At 42.2% G+C, this 14,967-nt stretch overlaps 1 protein-coding gene, 1 long non-coding RNA gene and 1 other non-coding gene across 15 annotated transcripts in view; 2 read left to right on the top strand and 1 right to left on the bottom strand.

The window, feature by feature from the left end:
- Positions 1–14,967, top strand: part of Rnf180 (ring finger protein 180) — a 164,252-nt gene that overhangs the window by 62,890 nt on the left and 86,395 nt on the right. The window lies entirely within an intron of this gene.
- Positions 1–14,967, bottom strand: part of Gm52064 — an 81,469-nt gene that overhangs the window by 39,987 nt on the left and 26,515 nt on the right. Inside the window, exon 2 of the long non-coding RNA XR_003950705.1 lies at positions 11,100–11,189. This is a non-coding gene — a long non-coding RNA (predicted gene, 52064). The remainder of the gene's footprint in view (positions 1–11,099; positions 11,190–14,967) is intronic.
- On the top strand, positions 8,531–8,660 carry Gm25631. The gene has a single exon (XR_003950751.1). It is a non-coding gene; the product is annotated as a small nucleolar RNA SNORA17 (small nucleolar RNA).

Genomic DNA, 14,967 nt, shown 5'->3' with positions numbered 1-14,967 from the left:
TTTCTTTTCTGCATGCATGTACACATATGCACCACATCTGTGCAGCATTTGTGAGAACAAAAATAGATGTCAAAATCCCTGACACTGGAGTTACAGATGGTTGTGAGCTAACACATCATGCTGGAAACCAAATCAGGGTCTCTGGAAGCAGCCAGTGATCTTAACTGCTGCTACATGGCCCCAGCCCCATAACAGCTGAGTGGTTTGGTCTAAAGTCTGCGTTAACACACAGAAGGTCACTTGTTTCTTGATGTTAATAGACTACACCAGCCAAAGGTCAAAGGATAGAAATTGATGAATGATTGTGAATCTTCTTAAATGTAAAGATGGACTTCAAAGTGAATACTTTAACTTTGGAACCAAAGAATGGTAACACTGAGGCCAATAAACAATTGCCGTACCAACCAAAGCATCAGAAACTTCTCTAAATCTCTTTGTGTCCCAGGTACAGCTGTGGTCCCTTTAGCTGTGTGACTCAATGTAATCTCAAAGATTCCAATAAACTGTCACCCTATTATGACTGTTTTAGAGATGAAGTTAGGTGCCATCCAGTAGGCGGCTGGATCTGGAATTCAAACTCACACTGTGAGGCGCCTCACCACTGTGCTGTGCCTGGTGCTTTTCATTGGATTTCTCCGTTCTTTTAAGGCCTGATTTCTCACACGTGATAATGTGCGAGAAAAATTGTGTTGTCCATCGTTATGAAGACATGGGCAAATGGTGCATGTCTCTGGCTAAGTTTCCCATCATTTAATGAATCATCTACTCCCTCTAGGTCTTGGTTCAATCCTCAAAAAATACTAAAATATATTTCTTTTAGGTTTATTGGTAGGACCAAACTGAAAAATGTTTATATGATGTGCACTTAACATAGTAAGATGCACAATCATTGGGGCTGTCATTGTCATGAAAAAATAAAGTGAAAAATGTTGCCATTTAAGATTGTCTAGAAGGTATTGGCAGGCATATTCCAGTAGCTGTAGGTTTCTGTGGTTAATCAAGTAGAAACTTTCAAAGGAGACAATAGAAACCCATGACTTATATAATATAGATAAAAATAAATCATACTGATGGGTTAATTTGAAATGTTCTGAATTATACAGTTTAGGTAAAGATCTGGATGGAGCTGGTGTGTTACAAAGTTGAAACAACATATATAATCACCAGGTCATCTCTAAGGACATTCTACTTCAGTGGAGTACAAAGAGGTCCTCAGGAAAGTTCATTAAGGAAAAATTAAGAGGGTCTCCTGGGATTTGAGTGCCCAGCAGTGAAGATGCCCAAGAAACAGTGAGTCTTGGGAAGTGACTCTAGGGTGATTCTTCATATCTTTGATAACCGGCTCAAGTGTTTAAATTACACGAAGTCACGTTGCTCTCTAACAGTAAGAATGGAAGCTTCTAGCATCTGAACACATTTTTATACATTGCTGTCTATCTGAAATGAGACGTTTGGGAAGATATGACATCATCACAGCACTACCTGCATAAAGACAACACCTTGTGCTTTTCCTTTGATGCCACCTCCACACCAACCTAAACCACTGCTCTCCCCTGTTACTTCTGGGGTTCCTGCCTGTGGCAATAGTGCATAGGACTCTTCTCATTTTAACACTTGTTCATGTCTCCCAGCCAGCCTCCCTAAGTAGCCTCTTCTTTCTTCTCAGTCTGTGTTATTAAGCAACAGCTCCACATTTATTTCCTTTTATTTCCTCAACCCAAATCACCTTTCCCACAGCTCCCCACCCACCCCCCAGTAACTATGTAGATTATCACTCAAGGGCCTTGCTTATCTGGCATTAATTGTATTCCACAATTCCTGTATGTAATTTATAGCTTAGCCAAATTGAACTCCTTTAGAAAATTTAAGTTTATTCTTCTCTCATATATTACATCCCAACCTCAGTTTCCCCTCCCTCCACCCCTCCGAGTCCCTCATCCCTCACTACCTCCCCAGTCTCCCAGCCATCTGCTCCTCGTCCATTTATCTTTGCAAAAAGGCCTATGTTCAGAGGGCTTAGGTCAGACCCATGTAGGCTCCATTATTGTCTGTTCAGTCTCTATGAGCCCATGAGCCCAGCTTAGTTGATTCTGTGGGTTTTCTTGTGAAGTTCTTGACCCCTCTGGTTTCCATGATCCTTCCTACCCATCTTCTGCAGGATTCCCTGATCTCCACCTATTGGTTGGCTGTGGGTCTCTGCATTTGTTTCTGCCAGTTGCTGGATGAGGCCTCTCTGATGACAACTGAGCTAGGCACTAACCTATGAGTATAGCAGAATATCAATAGAATTTATTTCATTGACTTTTTTTCTTTGTCAGTCATGTTTGGTTTTAGCCTAGGTTTCTGGGCTATTCAACCTCTGGGTCCTGGCACTCCAGGTGGTGTGATTGGTAGCATCCCTCACTTGCCATGGGTCTCAAGCTGGATGAGTCAGTGGTTGGCCACACCTACAATTTCAGAGCCACCTTTACCCCAGCACATATTGTAGGCAGAAAAAAAATGCAGGTTGAAGCTTTTGTGGCTTGGTTGGTGTCCCAATCCTTCCACTGGAAGTCTTGCCTGGTTATAGGAGATGGTCAGTTCAGGCTCCATATCCCCCATTACTAAGATCTTGCCTGGGGTCACCCTTCTAGAATCTGGGGAGTTTCCATTGCTCTAGGCTTCTAGTTCATCCCAGAGATACCATCCCCATTCCAGTAGTCTCTGAGGACTCTCTCCCTCCATCCTCCCCAACCTGATTCCTTCTGCCCACCCCCATCCCCAGTCCACCCACAATATCTATTCTCTTTCCCTGTCCCAGGCCCTCTTTGAGTCCACTTTGTTACTGAGCTTCTCTGGGACTGTGGATTGTAGCATGGTTTTCCTTTACTTTACAGATAATATCCACTTATAAGTGAGTACATGTTTGTCTTTCTGATGGACTTCTTTCTACACATTGAATATTTTAACCTCTTAGCTTCCTCTCATGCTTACTTGTCTGAATTGTTCTCTCATACACAGGGCATGTTTTTGAAATGCCTATCACATATACATGGCATCCTTTCATAACATCCTCCATCTCCTGTATATATAACAGTAAGTCATTGTGTTCTTGGGTATTACTCTCAAATATGTCCTGTTCCCTGTATTATATATTTTTGTTAAGTGAGGAAGAAATTATCAAACTAGGTCTCTTTCAGTCCTCTTTGGACCTCTAGCATAGTGCTTTGGATTTTGACAGCCAAAAGAGAGATGTTATATGAGTGGATACAGTGTAGAAACTATTTCCTAACTGTTTGTGAAGGCAACATACTGAATGATGACAGTTTTGATGAATTCATTTATGCAGAATATATTTTGTGTTAATCTAGTTTTCAGAAGTTTTCAGAACTGTGAGTGTCTTAAAACATGAGCAATCTGACAAGTAAAAAAAAAGTCTACAGTTTGCAATGGAAGATGTTCAGGAAATTTTTTTAGCAAGTTATTGGCTGATATGACAGTTCTTACATGTATTTCTTCATTTCTATTTCTGATTAGGAATTTGTTAGGGAATTATTGAGTGAAAACTGAAAAAAGTTTACCAAGTTTTGTTTGGTTTCTGTTCTTGTCTTACTAAAGTTCATAAACTGTTACTTTGTTTTTAGCCTTAAGGGCTGGTGTTCTTTAGACTGTTGCATTGGTTGTCCATTACTAAATAGTTCTCCAACATTTATGAGCCTGATACAATCACAGTTTATTTGTTCATCATCTGGTTGGTCACTTGAGTGGACTAGTATAAACTACCACTCCTTCTTTTGGTCCTACTCACATTATCTCTGTCAACTGGATTCAAAAGGTTGCACAGGTCAGGACATCAGTATTGGTAGACAGTTTGGCCTCCACTTAAAGAAAATGAGAGTGCAGCAACCATTGTGAATATTATAGTGCTAACTGTTAAAATAGGAAAGAGTCACTTCCTAATCCTCTGGCTCTTATAATCTTTCTACTCCCTCTTGAGAAATATTCCTTGATCCTTAGGCATTTTGCATGTGTATCCATTGGGACTTAGTGCCACAACCTGTATTTTGATTGTGGTTTTCTGTTGAATGCCTCAGTTTCAGAGTGAGGTTTCCTTGATGTCGTGTCACTACAACACTTGACTGCAGACATAAGGACAAATACTTAGGATGCAAGTAGGGATCATTCTGGTTTAATAAAGTGGTTGTAGCTTCTTCTCGAAGAAGACATCACTAGCCTTGGATAGTTGGTTAGGTTTCTAGTACCAGGCAGGATTTCTCTCTTGTTGAGCAGGTATTTAATCCTTTTAGAGAGATATTGGTTGCCACCAAGGTATGTATGCCACTACCCTATACTCAGGGTTATTGTATCATCTTGGTGGTTGCTGTGGTTCATAGGTGTCATAGCTAGGTAAGACTGTTGGTTGCTTCCCTCCCTTGGAAGTTTTCATGGGGCCTCCTGGTAACATGCAAGCTAGATCTGAGGCCGGAGATATTCAGGTCAGTTCCAGCTCAGATCCATCTGGGCCCTGTGTTGGAAGTGAATGGTGTCTCCAACAAAAGGAACTTACTTTACGCCATTGGGAGCAACCAAGGACAATAACAATAGCCTGTAATGTTTAAGAATGAATGGAATGTCAGAAGCTATACTTCTAAAGTCCTACCAGCATGACTGCCTAAACATGACCTAAACAAGAACAACAACAGATGTGCCAAAGGGGTTAAAGGGAACAAGCACGAGGCCTCAGCCCTTTATGAGGAACTACAGGCAACTAAGGAATGCTGAGAGCAGGAGAAATAGTGTTCCCCAGGGAAGAGCACACCGATTGGTTATTTAATATCAAATGGTCAGCCCTGAAAACATACACACACAGGTAACAATAAGCTGACTGAGCAGGTGGTACTTGGGAATATAAATGCATATACATATAGTCATGTAATAGCAATCAATGAAAAAGGCTACAGATTTGAAAGAGAACAAGGTAGGATATAAGAATGGTTTGCGGGGAGAAAAGGGAAGGAGGAATGATATATTATAACCTTCCGAGGAAGAAAAACCAGGAATAATAACCCAGTACACTAAATTCTCTTTCACATGAAATTGGAACTCAGTGACTCAAATAATTTCCCAGCATTAAAAATTCCCAGAACTGTTTTGAAAAGCTAACTGGGTACAGCTTGCAGTTGGGGAGAGCTAACATAGTATATTAGGAAAAGAAATCCAAACAGATGGAATTTGGATTTTCTGATGCTGATGCAAAGAACCCAAGCCAGGCGAGCCTTGGTTTCTTCTGTTCAGTGCTTTACCTAGAAAATGAGAATTAAATGAGATTCTGAGCCATGCAATGAGTCATTTAGTTTATAGAGAATTTTCCTTTTAATAAAAGTCTAGGAATTTCTTTTTTTTAATTTAATTTTATTTTTATTAGGTATTTTCCTCGTTTATATTTTCAATGCTATCCCAAAAGTCCGCCATACCCACCCCCCACTCCCCTACCCACCCACTCCCACGTTTTGGCCCTGGGGTTCCCCTGTACTGGGGCATATACAGTTTTCAAGTCCAATGGGCCTCTCTTTGCAGTGATGGCCGACGAGGAATTTCTAATACAGTCCGTTAAAACCGTGTGAAATTACTCTTTCTTCTATTTATTTATTGTGCAGAGGGTACCACAATGCAAACATGGATATTGGTTCTCTCCTTCCACCATGCAGGACTTGGGGGTTGAACTTTGGTTTCCAGGCTTGGTGACAACTTTCTTTACCCACTAAGGTATCTCCCTGGCTCTTCTTTCTCGTCGTCTTATATGGCTATCTTTTCAAAATGACAGTTCCCTTGCCTCAGTATACTTTAAGTAACTATTTTTATCAAAAATTTTCCTTGAATGACTATGGAGATGACTTAGTTTTGCTTGTCAAATAAGCGTGATGACCAGAGTTCAGATGCCCAGCTCCTATGTAAAAGCCAGAGAAGAAGAGAAGAGAGGAGACACATGGGCCCCTGAAGCTCACTTGGCCACCTAGGCTAACAAATCCGTGAGCTCTAGCTTCAGGAAGAGACCCTATGTCAAAAATAATGTGGAGAGCAATTGAGAAAGGCACCTGATACTGACCTCTGACCTCCATCTGTGTATGCCTGCTTGTACTTGCCTACCTCCTCACCCAGAGCTTATGAACACATTCATATCATACACGCGCAGACAGACAAGCATGCATATACATACAGACTGACTGACGGACACACACACACACACACACATACCTTGAAAACGTTGTGATATCGTTTTAAGTAACACACACACACATGGCAGGTCTTAAAATTACATTACAACCGCTAACAAAATTGAGAAGCAAACACCAAGATTTTACAAAGCTTTAGAGTCATTTTAATATTTTTCTCTAAATATTTGATCATGCATTTCTATATAACAAAGCACTTTTTCCTGTATAGCATGGCACTTTTCCCACTGAAGAGAAAACACATACAGAGAGTTAAAGACAGTCACACTCAGGACAGATTTGCCTGTAGTTCTGGGACAATGGCTGCTCCGCTGAACCAGACACAACTCCAGAGGATTCTAAGATGGGCAGCGCAGCTGGGGACATGTATAACATTTTGCCTGGTTTTTCTGTGAAATGTTTAACACCACTTGCTAGAAACATGGTAGTCTTTTGTAATTCTTAGTTTCCATCTTACATGTATTTAGCACTGTCACACAGTTGAATATTAAATATTTGATTCCTTCTTCCTTCAACCTGCACCGTGTCTGATTGACTCTCACTGTTGAGAATTCAAATCTTACTCGATCCTTGAGTTGTAGCTAATATACCTGCTGCCAGTCAGGCTTTAGGTCTGTGGATCTTCACCTCTGGAGGATGTTGTACACGTTTACTCCCATCTCAGCCCTCCGTGTCTCCTGTTGTGTCTGTCACCTGCCAGCACACCCCATTCAGCGTTTACCAAACTCAGCTTGATCTATTTTTCTCCCAGGTCCATACGCTATATAAGTATTCCAGTATGCAGTTATTTTCCATATTGGTTTATCCGTATAGCCTCCATTTAAGAACTGTCGACTCATTTTAAATATTAAACTTTAAATAAGTTACCAGGAAGATTCACCTGAGTCTCTGCCACCTCGACTCTGTAAGCTTTGTGTGAATGCCTCCGTAAGCTCTGACCCATTCAAACTCGACGAGATCTGTCATTCAGCTTAATATCTGACAGGCAACAATAAAATCTGAGCTTGAGGATTTTATTAAAATTGCCTGTGAGTCGTAACTTCTCAGTAACGCAGTCAGCGTTGAGAACAGTCACGTAGAAGGAATCTGGGCTAGAACACAGAGGAACTGCTCACACAGAAGCGCTTGTTCCCACTCCTAGCACCAAGTACAAGGAAAATGTTGGGCTTTGTTTTCTTTTCAGACTTTTAAAACATTGCGTTTGACTTTATGTACTGCACTTTGATTGAAAACACAAATTAAATGGAAAGCCATTCACAGTAATTGGGGTTCTAAATTTGTGTGAGGAATAAAGACCCCAGACAAAGTCATGTGAGGTTCTCATAAGTTTACCTGAGGAAATGGGCCAGCGAGCAGCCTGAAGACACAGACTCACTGTGAGCATATGACAGGAAGCCGCACATGTCATGACGATCAACCACCCCTGTTAGTCGCCGCAGAGCAAATGCACTCCCCATGGAGGGAAACTACACAGCAGGGAGAGTGCTAAGTGATGCACAGCGGTCACACGGGGTCACCCTAGACATGGGTCAGGGGTGTTCCAGCACCAAAACGCACTCGGAAAGAGGACTTAGCCTATTGAAGCAGTTCTGTCTATCAGAACTTATGAACACGTCATTTTGCCTACCATTCCCAGACTTCTGCCAATTAACCCCTTACTGTTTTCCCTGTGGGCCACTCCCCAGTGGTTTCTGTCTACGGTTTTTGGTTTATTTTGTTTTTGACTTCTGCATTCCCCTGAAAAGGGTGAGCTGCCAGCCGTTCCTCCTGTAAGGAGCACGGGTTGCGCTTTTCAGCTTCCTAATAGATAACTTAAAAATGCATTCAAAATTAAGCCTAAGTAAGCTGTCAGCATGATTTCTCTACTGTTATTTTTGTTCCTTTGAGACAGGGTCTTACTAATAATCCCCTGCCTCAGCTTCCCAAAGGCTGAAATTACCACTGTAAATCCCTATTCCCAGTCAAGTATAATCTTAACCGGTTTTTGAAAATGAACATTATTTTCCCATTATATTAAACATGGATTCTTTTCTCATACAATATTATCTGACTAGTTTCCCCTCCCTCTGCCTCCCCATCTCCTTTCCCACCAGCCACACCCCCATCTGTCATTCATTAGCAAAGACCATGGAGAAGGAAAATTTTGAAACTGAAACTGAATACTGAAACACTTCAAGATTATGTCAGGTACAAAGGTGATATTTTGCTACCTGAACAATAGGAGGTGTTTATTGTTTACGCCAGAAGTACTAAGGGGTTTAATTATTCATGGCCCTTAAATAAAAATATGCAGTGATATTGTATAAAGTAAAGCTGCCCCTGTCCCTAGAGTTTGCAGATGTGGCTGCTGTGTCCCACATAAACCAGAAGGTGGCAGAGAGGAGAGAGGCTGTGCTGATGCTCAGTGTTCTGACCTAGGAACATTTAAATGATAAGTAGCCTAACATTCCCTGAGAAAAGCAAGGCTGAGACAACCATCATCCCAGCGCCCGGGAGCCTGAACAGGGATATCCTGAGATGACCACAAGTCTGCTGCCATGCAGGGCTTGCAGGGCAGAGTAAGCTCAAGGTGACTCCTGCCTGGTACCATAATTCAGAAGCAGGGCATAGCACTCCTGAGACCAATCCTGAGATGAACCCCCAGACACTCGTAGACCCCATGCACCACCAAGACGAGCAAGTAAGTAGTAGAGAAATGGAAGAGAAAGAGAAACAGAAGGATGTGGGAACAATGGAGAGAGGCAGAAATGGAGATGCAAGTGTAGTGAGAAATGTCTGATGTGAGCAGCCAGTGATGCCACCTGGGACCATAGTGGGGTCCTGGCCTGTGCTGCTATTGGGGGCCATGTCTAGGTCTCTAGCCTTGCATCAGAGGTCTGTTACCACCAAAAGCCAGGCAGATGTCCCTGGTCAGGGCTGCAACCCAGAGATATGTTGCTGTCTGAGGGCAGTAACTGGCCCTACCCCTCACCTGGGCATTGTGGGAGAGCTAGCCCTAAGTTCATGAGAACAGGAGACCTGACCCCACCACTACCAGCTGCAGTAGGGCAATCGACTAGCACATTTCAGGAGCTGCGGGTGAGCTGGCCTGAGGGTACTAGGATGGGAGAGCTGGCCCTACCACTCTTCTCCTGTGCAGTAGTGTGGATGAGGGAGAGTTACCCTCCTCCCTCTCACTCCTCACTGTCTGCTGCATATGGGAGCCCTGGCTCTAGGGCATGATAACAGGAGAGCTGGCCCTGCCCCACGCTAGCTGCAGCACTTGGGAGAATGGGTCCTGCAGCTTGACTGGGCAGCACAGTGGAGCTGACCCTGATGGTGGGGTCCTAGTTGAGCTTGTTCCAAAGGCATGTGGGAGAGCCCTGCTACTTATACGCCATGTGGTTACATGGGTGAGGGAGAGATGCTGCCCTCATCCCTTGCTACCTATGGCAGGCAGGAGACCTGGCCCCAAGGCCATCAAAGTAGTAGAGTTGGCCCTGTGTGCTACAGCACTTAGGAGCAGGCCCTGCACCTCACCTGCACAGTACAGTAGAGCTGGCCCTGGATGTGGGGGGTCGAAGTGAGCAGGGCCCAAGGGTATGAATGTGGGAAAGTCACCCCTGATCTTGTCTGCTGGGTGGTGGCTAGGCAAAGCTGCCCTCCTCCCTTCCCTTGTTGAGAGTGGAAGAACTGATAGCTAGCCATGCCTCTCACTAGCTGCAACACTGAGAGAGCAGGCTCTGTACCTCCCCTGGGCAGCAGGGTAAAGCTAGCCCTGTTTGCAGGATTTGCTGGGGAGCCACCACTGAAGGCAGAAGAGCAGAAGGGCTGGAGGGCTGACTAGCTCAGGTACCCCTCTGGCCCAGATCCAAGCTTTTGAATTGGCTCACCCCAACATTTTCTTCATCAATGAACTGCTGGAGTGCAGGAAGAGACTGGTTCTACAGATCCAAAGCTGCAGATTCTCCATGTTACAAGGCAACAACAGGATATCCAAGAGGAGTCCCAGAGAGGACCCAGTACTGATAGAATAGCAGAAGCCAGAGGCCTCACACCAGAGGCTCCCACAATGCGATTTTTGTTTTTCTCTGTTAGGGGCCAGATTGCAAGGGTGGAGGGGGGGTACCAGGGCAGGGAGAGATGAGTGGGCCGGGGTGCATGATGTGAAATTCACAAGAACCAATACATTTTTAAAAATTTGGAAAAAAATTAATCTGTCTCAGGAAAGTGAAATTTATTATATATAAGTTGTTTAGAAACAACATTTAGAAGTATTAGTAAGGGACACTTAAATCATTACAAAATTAGAAACAAGAATATTCATGAATTCATTTGTGTCTGTATACACATACTTCTTTATGCCACTAACAGAAGAACCGTTTTCTCAAGTACTTTCCCACTCGCATATGCGCACACTGGTATTAAACCACTTGGTTTTAAAAAGAACGTCAAGACCATTGAAAATCTTCAAGTACAGCTTTGTTATGTACAGCAAACTTAATTGTAGTTTTTAAATATTTGCAGATCACTTTATCTTTTGGGAGGAGGGGCATATATACATGGCACATGTAGAGGTCAGAGGTCAGCCTCATGTCTGTTCTTGTTTTATTCCTTTATTGAGACAGGATGTCTTGTTTGTTGGTACATTAGTTTCTGGGGTCTATATGGACTCTAATCTTGTCAAAGGAGGAACACTGCTGTGCTCAGATTTGTGGGAACTCTGGAGATCTGAATTCAGATCTTTATGCTTACCCACAAAGTACTGTGCTCATAGAGCTGTCCCAAAGCCTGCACCTCCTGTGATACTACATAAAGGACCAAAAGTGAGTACAGAGCTTCATCTTTAATGCTCTGGAACCTAACAGACAAGGGTTGAAGCACACTTGAAAGAATAAATTGTCTTACCTGGCTGTCACACAACCTACAAGGACTAGAAGTTGTCTGGACAATCTCTTCAACATGGAAGTCTAGCAGTAAACCAAGCTAGCATGTGATCTGTGGGAGATAAAAGGCAGGAAAGGAGAAAATTGTTTTGTAGAGGGAGCAACTATTATGGGGAGCCTGAGAACAGAAAACCCTTTTGTCCCAGGGGGTCAGGTTGGAGCCAAGAAATAGACTGGAGAGCTCTAGGACTCTATTTCCCTAGAACACTGCTGAAAGCAAGGGGACAGACACCTAACAGGCATAAGGAGCACGACAGGGAGCCTGGCCAGAAGGCAGAGAGAGGAACACGGTCCAAGCTATAATTGTATTACATAGACAGGTTGGCTATACATACTATTCAGTGTTCTATCATGTACATCAGTGATGCTCTGACCCTAGGGCTTAAAGATGTTCATACACTCCATATCTCTAAGACTGGTTAAAATAAAATGGTCTTGCCATTCTCAGATTTTTGTTGTGGTTGTTTGTTTTTCTAACACAGGGTTCATGTAACCTAGGCTTGCTGCGTTTTAGAGCAATTACTATTCTTGGCATGGTATAGATACAGAGACAAGCTTTCTGTGAATTGGAAAATCAGAAAATAGAATACCAAGGCAGTCTGTGGAGACCTCTAAATAACAGTATCTATAGAAAGAGACCTTAGTGGACCCAACACAGAGTTGTTAGATCAGTGCCCACTAATGATGTTTATTTCAGACTTGAATTACCCAAAAGCATACCATCTGAATGTGTCAAGAGCTAGACACCAGTGTCTGTGGCATGCATGCACCCCACAAGACTTCCAGGAGAATAGGCCGGGCCTCAGACTGTTGTAATTCACACAGAATTTGACATTCTTAACTAATAATCTGGTTTGTTCTTAGAAAACCATGCTGCACATAAATAGAAACTTGCTCTTGCTATCGTTTCAAATGATGTCACTGTTTCCTCAGAAAGGCTTCCACCGTAGCTTGTCCCCAAATGGGCATAGCCATGGTAAGAGACGGCATCTTTTTGGAAACAACTTTCCTTTGATGTTTGCACAGTTTTGTTATGCTCATTTTCTAAGAGCACAATTTGAAGTCCACTCTGATAACAGATTCTGAAGTCTAGAATCATTTTTACTGACTGGAAGTACAATGATTTATAGTAAATATCTCAACATTGACTCATCGTGCTTAAAGGAACATCGTAGCAATAAAATATATTCATAATGGTTATTGTTCTCTCCCACAGCCTGCTGGCAGCAGTCATCCCTTGCTTTGATTTGGAGAATTTGCCCAAGTGCAGATGGGATTATACTATTTGCCTCTGTGAGATTACCTCACTAGATAGAATGCATTCAAGACTTGTCCATTGGTTGTATGTTGATGTACATGGCTGTTGCCTGTGAAATATGACAAAAATAAATAGTATTGCAATGAACTTTCAGACATCTTTCAAACCCTGCGTTCAACTCTTTTGAGTATAAATACCCAGAAATGGGGCTACAAGACCATACGGTAGTTTCATTCTGTGAACCTTTTTTGAGGACCTGTCATGTCTGCACCACCCTCCCCAACACACAGCAGTGTATAAAGCTTATTCTCCTCCACCTGCTGACCAGCACTTGCTGTTCTTTTATAATCACCACCCAAACAGAAATGGGGTAAAATCTCCCCGTGGCTTTTATTTGCATTTTCTTAAGGATTAATAAGTGGAGTTTTTCTCTGTGCACTTGCTATTTGTATGTCTGTTTCTATAGAAGTATATATTGTTTTCTGCCTTAGTGTGAGAAGGCTTTTGTATCTTTAACTATTGAGCTGTAAGAGCCCCTTGCATCCTCTGTAGATTAGCCTATTACAGGTGTGTGGTTTGCAGATTTTTTCCTATTGCACAGCTTGTAGGCTTGTCTGTTGTTTCCTGTTATGCAGATCGTTTTCTCTGATTGGTCCCACTTATTTACTTTTGTTTCTGTTGTTGTGACTGTGATAGCACAGGAAGGGAACCCCTGTAATTCTGACTACTTCTTTTTCTCATTTGTAAGATGCTGACATTTTAAATTTTGTGGATTGATTTTACAGTAGTGGCAGTTTTTATGGGTGTTGTGTTTACTTTGCTTAGTGAGATCATACTGTTGATTTTTCTACCAGTTAAACATGTGGGGGAGGGGGGAGACATATTTTAGGGTCATTTTGTTCTGTGCGGCCCAGTTGTCACACAGCATGGAGTTGTTGTAATTTCATTACTAGTCTACTTTGTAACCTGCTATCAAGAGTACAATCCATGGACAAAGGACATTTCAGAACTTGCTGGAAATGGCTTATCTTTATCCCAGTCTGCCTAGAGGTTGTAGTGTTCATGTTAATATGTCTAGCAGGTGGTTCCTTGGCCATGTACTGTCTTTGGCTACTTTGTTTCCTACTGTTCCTGATCAGCAAACAGCTGACTTTGTTTTGGTAGCAATTGCTTTTGTTGCATGCTACATTTTTTTCTACCCCCCTTTTATTTTTGAAAAATTGACTGTCTCTCTGTCTCTTTCTTTCTTTCTTTCTTTCTTTCTTTCTTTCTTTCTTTCTTTCTTTCTTTCTTTCTTTCTTTCTTTCTCTCTCTCTCTCTCTCTCTCTCTCTCTCTGTCTCTCTCTCTCTCTCTCTGTGTGTGTGTGTGTGTGTGCCAAATCAAGAATGGAGTGGTCTATAAGGCAATTGTCTTAAAGCATTGCACCCCAATTGAGTTAAAAGCTGTTTTATTGATTGCGGTATTTTATAGCTAACTGAATTATTAATTTGACTTCATTTGGCAGGTGGAAAGTTTTAAAACCAGAGATCTTATTGCTCTCTGGCATAGATCTCTTACCTTTCTCCTAAAGATATACTAGTGGTAATGAATGTTTTATAATCTACCTGCATGGATACAAATACATAACTACTATCTTTAAAAACAGACATCTTCATTTGAAGATGCTTATTTTGTACAGTCCTTTTTCATGGAAAACAAATATGCACTCTAAGTGGGAAGCAGAGTGAAAGTGCTCAGAGGTGTTTGCCCACCGTAAGAGAATGCCTTCGTCAGTAGAAGATGCTCCAGCACTGTTCACCCATGCGCAGGTGTCTGCCAAGGCCTACACCCAAGAGCCAAGTAGACTTGAGTATATTTTCTTGGTACATTATTTCTTTTCAATCCCCTCTCCTTTTGCAGGGAGATGGATTCAAATAAAAAGGGATATTATATCTCTCCACATTAACCATCAATATACCAACACACCAGGAGCATTTCAGACCCTGCTTTCTATAAAATGGTACCAGTTTTGTAGAGTATGACATATATAGGAAAACTGTACAAATTATATCCTGTTTTTAGAGACCAAATAAATGTACTAGTGTAACAAAAGCTTCCTTGTATGTGTCTGTCTTTGGGTCCATTGTCTGCATGCAGCTGAGTATACCCATGAATGCAGACCAATACAAAATTGAATATTTACTTTAAACATTTTGAGATTATGTGTGTGTGTGTGTGTGTGTGTGTGTGTGTGTGTGTGTGTGTGTGTTATTTGTTGTTGTTACTCAAGTTTTTGGTTTTCGAGTGTGAACTTTGTAGATTATGTCAAGTCCCCACAACATATCTGCTGGTGACCTTCAGTAAAGCTGGTAAGTTCTGATTTATCTAGTATTTCCACCACTATTTATGACAAGCCTTGGTGAGTCATGTGCATGTTGATGAGAACATCTTTTGTTTATAATAGACTAACATGAGGTTCTTCACTCCTAAATGGAGTTATTGTGCATGTCGTCCTGAGCTGGTACACCTGAAACAGCCCTTGGCTTGAATTTCCCAATAGAACTGTGACAAAGCTGCCTCAGCATTAACGTT

Source organism: Mus musculus, chromosome 13, assembly GCF_000001635.26.
Source record: "Mus musculus strain C57BL/6J chromosome 13, GRCm38.p6 C57BL/6J".
In the NCBI taxonomy this organism is placed as follows: Eukaryota; Metazoa; Chordata; class Mammalia; order Rodentia; family Muridae; genus Mus; species Mus musculus.
Note: the sequence above shows the minus strand (reverse complement) of the source record. Positions and strands in the feature narration are given on the sequence as shown.